Consider the following 16617-nt stretch of genomic DNA (forward strand, 5'->3'; position numbering starts at 1 on the left):
ATGCTAATGGCTTCCAGTACCCTAGGAATGGAAAGTCTTCTTTCTCTGATAATGAGTGTCTCAAAGAAATACAAATATATAAATACAAATATAAGAATCAAATTTAAAAATGAAATGTTTAAACTTTTATCATGAGAATGGGAAGAAACATGAATGCTGCTATCACTATTTACACTATAAGGCAGACAGCCTAAACCAAATATCTATGAGGTTCATGGCAATAGGGATGGGTGGGTCAATGGAATTTGAGAAAGAATAATCTGCCAATAGGGCCTCCCCTGGTGGTGCAGCAGTTGAGCGCTGGTCTGCAAAGCTGCCCGCAGCCTCTGCAGCACCAGTTCGATCCCAGGCCGCCGGCAAGGGTCCCACATGGCGCAGCACACCTCTCCTGCCGTGCCCGCTGCTCCCCTCAGCAGTGTATTTCGTCTGTCTGCCTGTTCTGTTCCCTGCTCTGGCTCTGGAGAATTCTCTCACCCTCCTGCGCTTCTGACTGTGCCCAGTGCCTGTATAAATAAATAAATCTTTAAAAAAATTCAGTTATGAAGCAAACCCAGACAAAACAGAATCAGTTGGTCAGTCAAATAAAGTATCTGTCAGGCAAATTTAGTTTGCAGTCTATAAATTGGTGAACTTGGTTGGGATTATTTTGTGCCTAGCTGATAGGATACTAAACTTCACATATTAAATGACTAAGGTAAGTATGTTACTACCTGAAGGAGATCCTGTGTTTTTATAGGTATCAGAGACAAGTTAAAGTGGCTTTATTTGGAGGAAAGAGCTGAAAAGGCAAGTCACATAAAAGAAGAATAAAGAATACTTGGGATACAATTTGAAAAGGCAATCTTGATACTGTGTGTCTTTAAGTGTAATGCTATAACAACAAATCAACATGGTTATGAATTATTCCAAGAAATCCCCAAACCACCTTTGCCTGAATTTGCTGTATTTTACAAGTGTAAAAGGAAGGTGGATAAAAAATGCATTAGTGAGTGCCTGTTTTTATTTATTAAATTCTCTCTTCTGTTTTACCAGTAGAAAGTGGTTTGCCTATAACAACCACTGGTGAAGGCTGAATTTATGAGTTTCCCCTCCTGATTTCTGCAGTCTGAGATCATCGCGATGCACAGGAATAAGAATTCTCTATGTGTGTGGACTGGGGTTATTTTGCTCAGGAGCGTCAGGTCTTTTGTGGTCCATTTTACACGTGTTAAAATCTAGCATACCCCTGTACTGCCTCCCTCATTTCTTCAGGGAGCTGTTCATGGAAATTTTGAAGTTAGAGACTTTCTGAATCTACACTGACCTTAGCTTTTGTGTTTCCTTGGGAAATTTTCTCAATTTTGCAAAGGGGATGAACCCTTTGCTGCTTGCCAAAGCGAGGTAAAGATTGCATGCAAATAGCCAGAAGTCAAAACCAGATCCTTCTTTGATGCTTCTGTCTTTGGTGTGGATTTCCCAGGTGAGCCAATTATGCAATTTCAAGATCTCACTCAGAGTTCTCAAAGGAATTCTTGTCCCTGAAACAAAAATCTGTGTCAGTGTAGCCCAACAGAACTAACTACAAAGCTGTCACATACACACCCACTTCTAGGCCTGACTGTGCCTATTTTCAGAATGCCAGGTTTAGGTAGTCCTTAACTTCTGTTTGTAATTATGATCACGACTCTATGTTTTAGATGACGTGACTTGGATTCTTCTTATTGTCTTTAGGCTTTCTTACCCTGCAGGCAATTAATAGCTCTGGCTGCCATTGAGAGCCCAGGTAGGTGACACTAAGAGTGAAAGAGGAGAATTAAATTCTATTTCATATAAATTCTGTCACGTGAGGGAGATCCATAGCTGTGAAGGGATACCGTGTGTGTGTGTGTGTGTGTGTGTGTGTGTGTGTATGTAAAGATTTACCAGAGACAGTACAGAAAGTAAAAAAGGATGGATTTATTGAATTGCTCTGGAAAAGCTGGGGTGAGATGAGAAAGTGTTCATTTGGCCACTGAAAGACAAGTTTGGTTCTTTCTTACATTCTCAGTTTGCAGGCTCTCCATAAGATTTAAGATAAAGGACTATGCTAGCTGCTGTCTACTAAAGTGTCAGGCCATAATTATTCCCCAAATGCCTTTAAATTTTATATCAGCATTTAATGGACACAAGTGGACTTTATGGCCTTGTTTCAATAACAATCATTTGGTTCCCTCATCAGAGCTGTCTCAGGACCCAGTTCCCATGGTAACTCATCAGTACCACTGGTCTGTTTAAAACTTCCCATCCTGGGCCTCCCCAGTGGCGCAGCGGTTGAGCACTGGGTTGCGAAGCTGCCCGCGGCCTCTGAGGCGCCGGTTCGATCCCAGCTGCTCCCCGGCCACCGGAGGAGGGTCCCACATGGCGCGCAGACCTCTCCTGCCGCCTGCTGCTCTCCTCAGCAGTGTACTTCGGTCCTTCTGCCTGCTCTGCTCCCCACTCTGGCTCTGGTGAATTCTCTCACCCTCCCGCACTTCTGACTGTACCCAGTGCATGTATAAACAAAAAACAAACAAACAAATAAATAAATAAAACATGCCTCTATAAAAAAAAAAATTCCCATCCTTGTCTGCTAAGCAAGCAAGAACCTATGCTTTTAATTCTATAAGCCCCAACCCTAACACACTTATCTTTGGCCATTTGTAGCTGTTTTCATTAAGTTACCTTTTGTATCTTCCCCGGGAAATAAAGGGATGAGAGGAAGAAAAAAACATTTTTATTTTATTATAATTAATTTCAAGAACAGTACTTGGTTTGGCACCATTTTGGTTAGGGCTTCTAATACTAGTTTTAAGGCGTTTATCACACTCACAACTCTAATTAGTAAGTTAAAGAAACCTGTCCTAGGGGGCAGAGCTGATATGCATGCTCTATTTACCAAAGCATGACCCAAAATTACAGTTGGCCTGTTACAGTTTACTATGAATGGTGTCATTTGTAACAGAACATACTCATGGAATGTATCTTAATAGATTGGTTATAAAGATGGAACTTTTGTTGACAAATTTATATTTATCACATGGGGTAAAACCTAAGCTCAGACAAGGAAGATATAATAGATTTGAAATTGGGGAAATTAGATTCATTACTCCAAGATCTTGTGAACACAGACACTAATTTATTTGATAAGTAATATAACCCTGTGCATAAACAGAATATAACTGGCAGACCCTGAATTAATGGCTACTGAATAACTTAGTAGTTCAGAAGTATACTTCTGGAATTAAGATAGCTCACTAAGAATACTTGAGATGATAAAAGTAGCTCAAAATATGAGCCAAAATTTATAGACCAAATCTTTTATAATTCATTTCGATAAAAATAACTTGAAAAATAGCACTGGTTTTACATCTTGAAAATTTCCACAGGGAAAAAAAAATGGAAACCACAGTTTCTAGTGCCTCTAACCATCTGGCTGTGTGAACACCAAAAAAGAAGTGGTCTTCAGCGGCAGAGACCCAGACTGAGTGTCCTCAAAGCAGGGCGGGTTTATTCAAGACCAGTGATATTAAAGTGTGGTAAATATGTTCATGGCAGCTTCATTTAGTGAATAATTATTTTTGCAGTGGGAAAATATTCAACAGCATTCCACCATTTTGGGAAATTCCATTGCACATTTTTTTTTTTTGTCTACATAATTCAGGTGGGACTGATCATAGTCCCACTCATACAGGTCTAGAAAATCAGAGAATCCAAAGACTTTTTTTTTAATTTTTATTATTATTTTATTTTATACAAGAGCTGGGGTACAGGGCAGAGGTGCGGGAGAATGACAGGATTCACCAGAGACAGAGTGGGGAGCAGAACAGGCAGACGACCAAAATACACTTTTGAGGGGAGCAGCGGGCAAGACAGGAGAGGTCTGCCTCACCATGTGGGAATCTCCCTGGCTGCCGGGAATCGAACCCATGCTGCAGAGGCTGCAGACAGCTTCAGAGTGCTGCACTCAACCCACTGCACCACCAGGGAGGCCCGAATCCAAAGACTTTTACTGAGGTTATCAGAAAAGGGGTGCAGTTGTTTGCACTGCTAAGGGAATAGAACTTAAACTTCTCCACATATACAGTTTGGTCAAGGAAAGTGAATTTCCATGCTCTCATTTTCCTAAACCCACACTTAATGCATTTATTTAATTTCCAATTGAAAAGCCACCAACTGCCAGTTTAGCAGGTCCTTGAGAGAGTCCCTGATGATCCAACTTCCCAGGAGGGGTCGGAGGGAGACTTTTATGACCATTTGACCATGGCCTTTTTGCTCTTTGCTAATTCAGTTTCCTTTGAAGATTTTAATCACCCTTACAGCTTTTGCTGGTTTATCCTCACAGTACTTGAGAACAAGAATTGGACACTGGTGAGGATTTATCTTTCCACCCTCAAGACCCACCAGTTGAAATTAGGAGTTTAGTAGGCAAATTTAGCAAATAATCAAATTCAAATAATAGCTCAAATGATATTATTTATGTATCAGTGATACATATAACTTGCCCATATAAATTTCCCACAGATATTCAAGTTTTTTTTCCACTGGGCTACTAAGTCTAAACAGGACTTCTGTACCACCTTCTCTTCTTAAGTATCTACAGATTTGTCTCAAGTTCTAGTCAGGAATGGTGAGGTCAGTCATCACATTAATAATCTTATTTCTAGACAAAGGCACTAAAACTTAATGAAAGCAAGGTGGCCACACTGAGCAGAAGTAACTGTAGCATATCACTACATAGCTTCCCCTGGTCCTCAGAAGCTCTCATTCAGGGTACTATACACACAAGGTAAAGTCTAGCCAGGCCTGAGCAGCTTTATTTTATAATATCAACTGCTTCCATATGCAGCAGATGATTTCTGGTTTCTTTGGTCTGTGTCATCTATATGAATCTATTTACTTGTTCAAATCCAACACACACTATTATAGTTTTTAAAAATTTGGGATATGGAAATAAGTCCTCTCATTTTATACTTAGAAGGACTCGGTTACCTTAAGGCTTTTGCATTTCCATATAAGCTTTAGAATCACCTTGTCAAATTAGGAAAAAAGTGTAGGGGCAGAAATGGACACAATGCCGGTTTTCTGATTCAGCAGACTGGGTAAGGAGAGAGTCCTGGAGCCCTCGGTGGCTTTTTAGGCTTTTATTGGATTTACCAGGCACATGGCAGCAGGGGTGCTGGGGGGAGGGGGGCAGAGGCTGGCAGGCCTCCCAGCCCCCAGTAAGTCTTCACTCTAACTAGGCTCTCCAGCCTTCTCTCATGTTTTTTCTGCTTCTCTCTCGGTTCTGGTTCTGCTTCTCCGCTTCTCTGCTTCTTCTTAGTGTCCCATGACTCTGCCTTTAAAAGCCCAGTCTTAGCCCAGGTGAATCCCATCTACATATGCCCACACCTGTTCAGGTGCCCGCCATCAGGCATGCATTCAGGACCACAGGGTTCCGTCATTATCTAATGGCGGGAGGGAAGAAAAGCCTGATACTTTCTCCCTTACCCTACAAAAAGTCATGATTTTTTAATTGCATCATTAATAGAGAATTTATAAATGCATGAAACTGTTCTGATGCCTTCATATTTGATAACACAATTTAATTTGTTTTCTTTAATTCAGCTTAATATTTTTAGTTTTTTGAGTAGAGGTCTGGCACAAATTTAGTTTGATTTATTCTTAGGTATATAATATTATGATGCTGTTATAAAAGCATTTCTTAAATTTCATTTCCTAACACTTTACAATATAGAGGAAGGAACTGATTTTTTAATGTTTATTTCATGTATAACAACCTTGTTGAGCACTCTTTAATTTTCATGATTTACTTGTGAATCATTTTATATTTTCTTTATATATAATCACATAATCTGCATATAGAAGTTTGCTTTTCCGAATGTTATGCCTTTCATTTTTTTTGGCTTTAGTGCATTACTATGAACTTGAGCAATTTACTAAATAGAAGTGATAACAACTTTGCCTGTTTCTAATTTCAAGAGGTGATAACAATCTTGCCTGTTTCTAGTTTTAAGAGGATAATTACATTATTGAATCAGAAAGTATATTTGCTTTCATTTTTACTGTTTTGTTTTGTTTTTTATAGATATTCACTATTAGACTACTGAATATCTGCTTTAACCTGGTTTGTAAGAGTATTTTTTTGATCATAAATGCATGTTGGATTTTATTATATATATTTTCTGCATGTGGAAAGACTGTCATGATTTTGCCCTTTAATTCACTAGCATGGCAAGTTAGTAAACCAGTGTAGGGGCAGGACAGGACACAGTGCAGGTTTTCTGATCCAGCAGACCGGGTAAAGGAGGAATCAGAGTCCTCAGTGGTTTTGCAGGTTTTTATTGGGATTACCAGGTACACAGCAGGCAGGGCGCGGGGGGCGGGGAGGCTGGCAAGTCTTCACTCTGGGCTCTCCGGCCTTCTCTCGGCTTCTGCTTCTCTTGCTTCTCTCTGGCTTCTCTTTCGGTTCTCCTCTGGCGTCCCATGATGCCGCCCTTAAAAGCCCAGTCTTAGCCCAAGTGAATCCCATCTACCTATGCCCACATCCTACTCCAGGTGCCCGCCATCAGGCATGCATTCAGGACTGCAAGAATCCATCATCTATCCTGATGGCGGGAGGGCAGAAAAGCCTGACATTTTCCTTACCCTACAACCAGAAACCACTAAAATGCTGACGGTAAAACCAAAAAAGTTCTGCAAACGGTAGGGTCTCAAGTTTGCCAAGGAGATGTCACATTGTTTGTACTAATAGCAGTTATAAATAAATGCATGCAAAGCAGAGTCATAGGTTATCAGGTACTTGTCAAATACAAAAGACCTAGATACGAGTGCTCAGAGAAAGAAGTGTGCAAGTGTAGGGTAAGGTAAAAGGTATCAGGCTTTTCTGCCCTCCAGCCATTAGGATGGATGACGGAACCCTGCGGTCCTGAATGCATGCCTGATGGCGGGCACCTAGAATAGGATGTGGGCATAGGTAGATGGGATTCGACTGGGCTTTTAAGGGCGGCGTCACGGGTCGCAAGCAGAAGCCAAGCGAGAAGCAAGAGAAGCAGAGAGAAGGCCAGAGAGCCCAGAGTGAAGACCTGCTGGGGGCTGGGGAGCCTGCCAGCCTACCAGCCCCCCAGAGCCCCTGCCTGCCTTGTACCTGGTAATCTAAATGAAAAACACCTGCAAAAAGCCACTAAGGACTCTGACTCCTTCTTCACCCGGTCTGCTGGATCATAGAAAACCTGCACTGTTGTCTTCCTGCCCCTACAATTGGCGTAAGTCGGCAAGATCATCCATGCAGACGGGTATTGGAGCCCTCTGAAGACCTGGAGGGACTAAGGAGTAACAGACTGTGTTTGCCTGTGACGACGCTGGAGGCGCCATGGTGGCACAGAAGGTGGACACCGTCCGGAAGCTGCGGGACGAGACCTCAGCTGGAGGAGGAGACGCCCAAGAGGACTAGCCAAAGACCCCTGAGGCAGCAAGAATCATCGGCAAAGAGAGGACCACGATTCGGAGCTCACCAGTGCTGATTCAGGGAGAGACCAACAGATTTGGACTAATGGCTTGGACTGACGATCCCACCAGAAGGCGGAGGACACCTGGTAATCCCAATAAAAACCTGCAAAACACTGAGGACTCCGATTCCTCCTTTACCGGTCTGCTGGATCATAAAAACCTGCACTGTGGCCATTCCTGACCCTATAGCAAGTAAAAACAACGGCATTTTAAAATATGTCATGAGAGCCTTAGCATTACTGCAACCACTTAAGTCCTCATAACATATCCTATTTCACTTACCCTCCCAACAATCCTATCATTTCCACTTAAGAGAGAGAAAACTGAAGCTCAAAGTTAAATAACTTGCCCGATAGTACACAGTGCTGATGATGGAATTCTAAATGGCTCCAAATCCAAATTCTTACATTTCTGTTGGAGGAGACAACATAACACAATGGATAAATTTGTAAGAGGTTTTAACGTAGAAAAAACAGTGGTTTATTTATTTATTTATACAAGCACTGGGTACAGTCAGAAGTGCGGTAGGGTGAGAGAATTCACCAGAGTCAGAGCAAAGAGCAGAGCAGGCAGACTGATGAAGTACACTGCCGAGGGGAACAGCGGCCGGCAGGAAAGGTCTGTGCGCCATGTGGGACCCCTGTCCGGCGGCCTGGGATAGAACCGGTGCTGTAGAGGCTGTGGGCAGCTTCGCAACCCAGCGCTCAACCGCTGCACTACCAGGAGGCCCAGAAGAAGTGTTTTTAAGTGAATTCTTATAAATAAAAATACTAGGTGATAATAAATTGTACTCTGAACTACTTTATAGAAATTATTCATGTGTAGAGTTATAACATTAAACTTCTTTTACTCTGAATGTTATAACATTAGTTTCTCTAGATGAAAGAAATTACTTCTGTGCCTTTGATACTATAGGCTGAGTAAAGGGTTGAATGCTTGCCTGTCTTGTGGTAAAATAAATTCTACAGTCCCCCTCATTTCTTCCTACATGAAAACCCTGAATGTTTTCAATGTATCCCTTAAAATAGTATCTGTCATATTTGACACTGTTAATTACTATAATACTTTAATTACACTCTACGATAACATCACATTCTTTGCTTTTTTGCATGTGATTTTATTCCTTTTGACTTCTTTGCAGGTTACTACATCCAGCTCTTAAATGTTGATGTTTGTAGTCACTTCCTGGAAATTTTATCTCTTGGGAACTCATATTTTTATCTACTTAGTAATTAAAGTTAGAAAATAGAAGAGATAATGATATTATTTATAATTGATATATATATATATATAATATCAGAACTATTATGAGAATGTTTTTGCTAAATTTTTTTTTTTTTTTTTTTTTTTTTGTGGGACTCTCGCCGGCGGCCGGGGATCGAACCAGCACTACCGAGGCTTTGGGCAGCCTCGCAGCCCAGCACTCAACTGCTGCACCACCAGGGGAGGCCCCAGGCTTAATTCTTAAGGTTTATCTTTTATTAAAATATTTTTATTTATCAAAAGTTTTAATTTTTTAAAATATTTTAGAGCAGTTTTAAGTTTAACATTACAGGAAGAACTCTTTGTACACTAAGACTCTGTGTAGTCCTAATTGTCCCCAGTCAAAACTTCCATCTTTCCAATGGCCCAAAACAGCCATAATGTTTCTTTCAAAGAAGGGTAAATCCTTGACAAGAGTTTTGCACCTATATCCAGGTAGTTAAAATTCTGATCAACAATTTTATAGTGTTGGGGGTTCTCCACACCAGCAAGTAAGTCTCAGACAACATTTGGGTGTTCTACCATTCAACTGGATTCTAAAATTATCCACCTGGACATAGCATCAGACTTCACAGATTAAACACTTAGTTCCACAAGACTGCCATCCAGTTCAGGTATCAATTGCAAACCCAGGTTTTTACCTGTGTTTCTTACCAACTGGATATAAATCAGAGGTTCCCATGTTCCTCTTTGTGGATTCATTAAGTTGCTAGAGTGGTTTAAAGGATGCGGGAAATTAATTTACTTTCTAGATAACTGGTTTGTTACAAAGGATATTAAATGTTAGTAATCAACAATCAATTGAAGAGATACATAGGGTCAAGACCCAAAGAACATACTGTTACCCCTTGGAGTTTGGGCCCCACATAGTGACATGTGGAACTATTCTGATTCCACCACCTGGAAGCTCTCTGGACTCCATCCTTTTGGGTTTTAATGAAAACCACATTAGAGAGACCCAATTGATTAAATCATTGGTCACTGGTGATTGATTCAATCTCAACCCTTTTCCCCCTCCCTGGAAATCAGAAAGCAGGACTGAAAGTTCCAACACTCCACTCAAAGTTAGTTCTCCAGACAACAGGCCCACTTCAGTATTTTCCAAAATTCACCTCATCTACATAAATGCAGTTGTGGTGGAAAGGGGCTTGTAATGAATAACAAGACACTTGTTTTGCCTTTAATTTCTGAAGTGTTTTCAGAAATTATTGCTCTTATGTTCAGATATTCCAAGGGCTTTGGGAGTTGTGAGTTAGGAATTATAAAGAACAAATACATGTGAAAAATATATTTTAGTTATCCTAATAGCTAAATATATATTTCTTGTAATCAATGTCACAGTGGTCTGTACTAAATGGACTGCAATTGTTCACCTGAATCACTAGAGAAATGAAATTCAATTGGGAGGTCAGGAATTGTTCACCATTCTACCTCCAGTCACCTTGCCCTTCTCAATGACTCAACCTCTCTACTCAGATGGATGGTCTGTCCATAAAGATCGTTACATTTAGCTAAAAACCAACCAAACAAAAACCCCTTAAGAATTTATCTCTCCTTTGAGAATTCTGTTCTTTTTTAGTAATCTATAACTTTCTTCCCAAAAGGTCTGTAATAAAATAAATATATTTCTGTCAAATCCAACTAATATCTTAGAAATCTCACAGGATAACTCTGAATATAATCTGATTTTCTTTTTGAAAAGATGGTTTTATTTCTTAAAAGAAACGAATAGAAGAAATTCAATAATTATTTCAGTGCCATCTTATTTTTATCTCTGCTGGTTCCTTTTTTTGGGGGGAGGTGAGTTGGAGGGTAGGGGTCATGCTTTCAGTTTCCTTTTAGAAATTTAATATTGATAGCTGGTTCTGACTCTGGGTTGCCTTTTTGATCCTGCCCTGCCTTCTTCCAGCTTATCCTAGTGTGTGCTCTTTATCCCAACACTGATTCCAGGCAGACTTCTGTTTTTCAGTTGCTGGTGTTTTGTGGCCAGTATAATTTTAGTGAAGTCAGGAAGAGGAAAAGTTATGCAATTCTTTTATTCTTCTTAATCTCTCCCCTAGGAGAAATAAGTCTAGGAAAAAGAATAAGGAGGTGCAATGGAAAAGGTCAGATCAGACTATTGTATTCTGAGGAAAGAGTGGATCGTAAGATAAATGCACTGAACCTGAGAAATTGGTCCCTGAGCAAACCATGAAGGGTTTACAGACCTTCCTCTGTGACCCCTCCCCATCCCTTCCTTTTGCAGCTGTCAGTAATGGTGACTAACAAGAGTTGAAGGGATCCATTTAGGAATTTGGGGGCCATTATTTATAATATTCCATCAAAGGAAATTGCAACATCCCAGAACCAGAAAGTCTGAACAGATTAATAACTTCTTCATAATTCTTTGAATGATGATACTGTTATCCTGAAATTGATGGTCCTCTGCCTGATGTACATAAATGCCAAAGAGATACCACAAAGTTCCAGGAAAAGAAAGGACTTTAATCCAAAGCTGGTTCAGCAGGAGATAGGACCCCCAAGACTCAGATCTACCTCCCTAAAATTCCAGGCAAATGGACTTATGTCACATATTGGAAAGCAGGGCTTTGGAAACAAAAGAATTAAATTCCATTTGTTGGGAGATGGCTGGGGAACAGGAATTTGGCTTTGGTAAGAGGTCATTGGGCAAAACAGACCGGGGACAGAGGAATGCAGAGTTGACTGAAGGCCACTGGTAGTGGTAGATTCTCCTGATATGTGATTGCATCATGGACAAAATGCTGGACTCTGGTTGCTTTATCTGGAAAAGCAGAATTTCTCAGGAAGAACAGGTTAGTCCTGGTACTATAGGAATGGAGCCATATGTCATCTGATTTCTAGCCAGGCTAGAAAACAGAACAGTTAGACTTAATTAACAGCTAATTAAGCTTTGGGGGGCTGGTTTCAATACATTGGTATTATTGTCTGGTTGATTAATTCTGATGTCAAGTAAGTTAGTTTTGTTTAAAGTAATTAACCGGTCTAAAATGGAGTCATGCATTTTTTTTAAAGATTTATTTATTTTTATACAAGAACTGGGGTACAGGCCAGAGGCACGGGAGAGTGAGAGAATTCACCAGAGACAGAGCGGGGAACAGAACAGGCAGACAACTAAAAACACTGCTGAGGGGAGCAGTGGGCAAGGCAGCTGCTGTGCCATAAGGGAATCTCCCTGGCTGGCCGGGAGAACCCACGCTGCAGAGGCTGCAGGCAGCTTCACAGCATTGTGCTCAACCCGCTGCACCACCTAGGAGGCCCCCATACATTTTGATTTTTAACAATGTATTAAGTTAGTAAACATATGTAAAGTTCTTAGAGTACTCTCATTCTATAGTAAGTGCTATATATCTTATTATTCATTAAATATTATATCTTCTTAAAAAAGGTAATGGTAGAGAAGAGAATAAAAATGTTTTTAGGCATTATTGAAGTTATGTGTAGAAAGGAAGCAATGGCTAATTTGTATGTGCATTAGAAAGTTTATATTGTTAAAAAAACAAAATTTAACTGAATAAATTTAGAGATGTAATTGCCAATATTAAATGATTTATGAATTTGGCAGCATCTCTCCTAGTAAGTATAAAGATTTTGCAAGGGACTTGCACAAATTAGAAGCTTTTCATAGTCAGAAAAAAGAATAGAACAAGGTTATCATAAAAGAAAAGAAATTATTTCAGGGAAATCCTCTTCTCTTAGGCCAGGAGGGTCCTATGTAGATTATTTCACCAGAGATGACCAGGAAACTCCAGATTGATTAGTACAAAATTCCACGTTTTGGAAAGGCTAAAATTGCAATCAGTTTAGATACTAAGTCTTGGTGCATTCTGCCTAATTCCATTTTGGACCTGTTGATTCTTTTTATATCGACACATATTAACCTTATGAAGAAGGTACTTTTATCATCTTAATTTTACAGGTAATAAAACTGTTGCTGCAAATAAATGATGCAACTGGAACTTACATTGCTATAATCAAGTCTGGAATCTCAGTTTTCAGACATTAAATCTCTTGTCTTTGTATAATCATCATAGCCTAGTACGAAGTATTTTTTAAAATGAGTGCTTAATAAATTTCTGAATCATTTATTCTAATTGGGCATGTTAAATCTGGGAGCAATAGCAAGTGCTTTGATACAATAAGTATTTTATTTTATACATTTTTCCACCCCTCTTAGCAACCTAGACTTAGAGAGTTTAAGAGCCCTGACCCATTGATTAAGGTTAAAATTCAAAGTCACCTTCTGAACCCACACCCAATGAAACCATGGCAGGTCTATCCTGTCAGCCGGAATAGCTGGGAGTGCTCAAATATCTTTTGAGCTTTTTTTCACGAACCAACAGTGTATGATGCTCAGCTATGAGTCATACAGATGTAACTAAGAGACTGGTGACACGAAGCTAAAGTTACAGGAAAATGAACCACCTGGATTGTATTCAGAGGTGAGATGTTCATCCACCCGGAAGAGGCAGCCATTTGAAAGGGATACTTTCCCATGTGGACTGATTTGTAACTATCAATGGCTTTGAGTTAACTCTGCATTGATCCTCTCCCATCCACTTTGCCTTCCGATCTCTTGCCAAACCTGCATTCCTGTCCCCTCAGACCACTCCCCAGTCAATGGAATTCAATTATTTTGTTTTCTCAAGCCCTGTTCCCCTGGCCTTTTGGGGAGATTGATCTGAATCTTGGTACTCCTAACTCCTACATACTGAGCTTAGCATTAAAGTCCATTCATTTCCCAAACTCTGGTCACATATATTTGGCATATATGTGCATCAGATAGACAAGCCCTTAATTTCTAAGTAAAACTAGTGGTCTGCCTACTCTGTAAAGGAATATGTCTTTTTGGAAGAGAAACCTATAGAAATGCAGGATCCATTTGTCCTCTTGTGACTACAAGGGTTGCTTTCTGAGGCTCTCACAAAGTGGATCAAAGTCCTCAATGGACTCTTTCTGCATAATGAATAAGTGCAAGGGACACCTATGATACCTATGGAACCAAGGGGTCCACTGGCCCTCAAGTGGCTGCACTTAAGCTTCATCCAGTGACTTGACTCTCAAATCAAAATTGGAAAAGTCTGGGTTCTAGTCCTGCTTCAACAATATTCCTGTGCTCTTGAATCACTTATACGTGAGTGAAATCATGTCTGAATTTTACTTTGAAATGTACTTAAAAAAACACAGATGGAGGGGCCTTCCCTGGTGGCGCAACAGATTAAGATGCAACCTATGAAGCTGTCTGCAGCCTCTGCAGCACCAGTTTGATCCCTGGCCAAGGAGCAACCCACATGGTGCAGCAGACCTCTCCTGGCTCACCTGCTGCTCCCCGCAGCAGTATACTTTGGTCAATCTTCCTGTTCTGTTCCCCACTATGTCTCTGGTGAGTCCTCTCACCCTCCGCACCTCTGGCCTGTACCCCAGCTCTTGTATGAATCAATAAATAAATCTTAAAAAAAATAGATGGAGAGGGGGACAGATAGATGGATATATGATAAAACAAGAATAGTAACCTGTTAACATAACATCATTCAACTTTTCTGTAGGTTTGAAATTCTTCACATTAAAATGTTAGTGAGAAAAAGAACATATGACATGATCCCATATAGAAAAATGCTTCTACATATTTTAAAGGACTGATCAAATTGACATCCATAGAATGGAATATAATTTAATAACTATTAGATATTTAGGTTGTTTAAATTTCTACAGTATAAACTTTATTACAATTATATTTAGATATTTAGACATTTATCCTTATCCTATGACAAATTCCTATAAGCATACTTCCTAAATGAACAAAGAATTAAGGATTTGGGGTCTTATTTTCATCCAGAATAACAGGACTCAGTCTGAGTCTTTGCAACAGTTTTCTCTCTTTTAAGGAAAAGAATTCTGCTTCCTCATATTTTCTTAGATTTTCATAAAGATTGAGTTTTGTTCTTTTTTAATTAAATCATTATGAATCAGTTTGATAGCCCTAATAGGATATTCCTTTAATTAATATTTTTGTTTTCTCCCTTAGCACTTTAGGATCAAGGGAAAAAGACTACAAAGAGAAGAAGGAATTTCCGGTGTTAACTGTTGAACTAACAATCTAAATCTTAGAGATCCAAAGCATGCTATGTTTTAGCCTATTTTCATGATTTGAAATGGAAGTTAACATTTAATCAGATTGTTTGATTCAAAGCAAAAATCAATTTCCAGATATTCTATATAGAACATCCTGTGAACATCTCTGTGAATATCCAATGAGAGTACACAGGAACCGAGAGTATGGGAGGTATTTCACATTTATGTCTCAATTCTTTGAGGAACCATTCTTGGGCTTGTAAATGCTAGCACCTTTGGGTTATAAGCAAACTGTACAAAAACTCAATGAATGACAAATTCTGATCACTCATATTAAAATGATGATTAAATATATCCATACAATTTGTACAGCCATTTGGTATGCCAGAATGGACAGCACACAAAACATTTCTTTGGCTACTGTTCTTGTCCCCCTCTTTGTGGTATAGGTCACAGTTTCATTTTATCCCTTTTTCTTGGCTATTTCAACAACAGATGAAACCACTGAAGCCACTCAGCAGGCAAATATGCCAGCTCACGGGCCAAAGGACAATTTCCTTTTCCCAGCAGCAGCTTAGGGCCCTTCCCTCGACTTTCCAGATGACCTTTCCAGACTACTTCTTGAATAGTTTTATTTGATGGCTTATCTGATAGTTTATCTGATGGTTTTATTTGATGGTTTATCTAAGCAAACTAGCAATGCAACACTTTCTGGTCCAAAAAGTCTGGTCCAAAAAGACGCAAACTTTAGATCTATCTCTCATTTAGTTCTGATTTGGACCAAAGAAACCTTTAAAGGCAACAACAACGAACACCAATGTAAATTTAACCCTCATGTAACTACTTGGTGAGCAACAGATGCATTGCACAATTTTCAAATATTATATTAAGTGTAAGACAAATACTTGGTATTCTAATGCCAATTTTTAATGGGTCAAATGATTTCATTCATTCGAAAATCATGCTAATTGATTCTCCATAGAAGCTGATACCGTTGTCTTCCTGTTGAAATTCCTGATTACCTTGCTACTGCAATTTCTAGTTTCCCATCAACTTCCCCGAACCTCTCCTTTCTCTCTTGACTAACTTATTTCATTTATCTCAGATGCTAGAAGTAAGTGTTACTCAGATGTCAGTCTTTGAGTTTTTATGTTATGAATATTACATCTTTTTTCCAGTTTCATTTAGAGTTTGTTTTTTTTTAATTTATTTATACAAGCACTGGGTACAGTCAGAAGTGCGGGAGGGTGAGAGAATTCACCAGAGCCAGAGCGGGGAACAGAACAGGCAGACTGACAGAAATACACAGCTGAGGGGAGCAGTGGGCATGGCAGGAGAGGTCTGTCGCACCTTGTGGGCCCCTCGCCGGTGGCCGGGGATCGAATCGGCACTGCAGAGGCTGTGGGCAGCTTCGCAGCCCAGCCTCAACCGCTGCACCACCAGGGGAGGCCCTCATTTAGAGTTTCAATTTTCTTTTCTTTTCTTTTTTTTTTTATAAATTTTATTTTTATATTCCCCATACAATTGCAACCCCCTTATTTTGACCCCAATCCCTCCCCTCCCTGCCCCCACCCCCCATAGAGTGTCTCTGGTTCATAGTTGTTTGTTGATTTTGATTTTCACTTTCTTATAGTTATTCATTTTCCTGGTCCCTTATTTAAGTTTTCTAGATTCCTGCTATGAGTGAGACCATCCGGTATTTTTCTTTTTCTTTCTGGCTTATTTCACTGAGCATGATCCCTTCCAGCGCCATCCATGTTG

General features: G+C 39.8%; 1 long non-coding RNA gene across 2 annotated transcripts in view; it reads right to left on the reverse strand.

The window, feature by feature from the left end:
• LOC129145333 (uncharacterized) overlaps nt 1-16617 on the reverse strand; it is a 97099-nt gene that overhangs the window by 48169 nt on the left and 32313 nt on the right. Inside the window, exons 2-3 of one of the 2 annotated variants that reach the window (XR_008550796.1) lie at nt 1304-1517; nt 415-503 (exon numbers count right to left, since the gene is read on the reverse strand). The exons of the other annotated variant lie outside the window; for it this stretch is intronic. This is a non-coding gene — a long non-coding RNA (uncharacterized LOC129145333). Of the gene's footprint in view, nt 1-414; nt 504-1303; nt 1518-16617 lie in introns of those variants that run through there. 2 annotated transcript variants of the gene reach the window in all.

Source organism: Talpa occidentalis, unplaced genomic scaffold (assembly GCF_014898055.3).
Source record: "Talpa occidentalis isolate TD23 unplaced genomic scaffold, MPIMG_talOcc4v2.1, whole genome shotgun sequence".
NCBI lineage: Eukaryota > Metazoa > Chordata > Mammalia > Eulipotyphla > Talpidae > Talpa > Talpa occidentalis.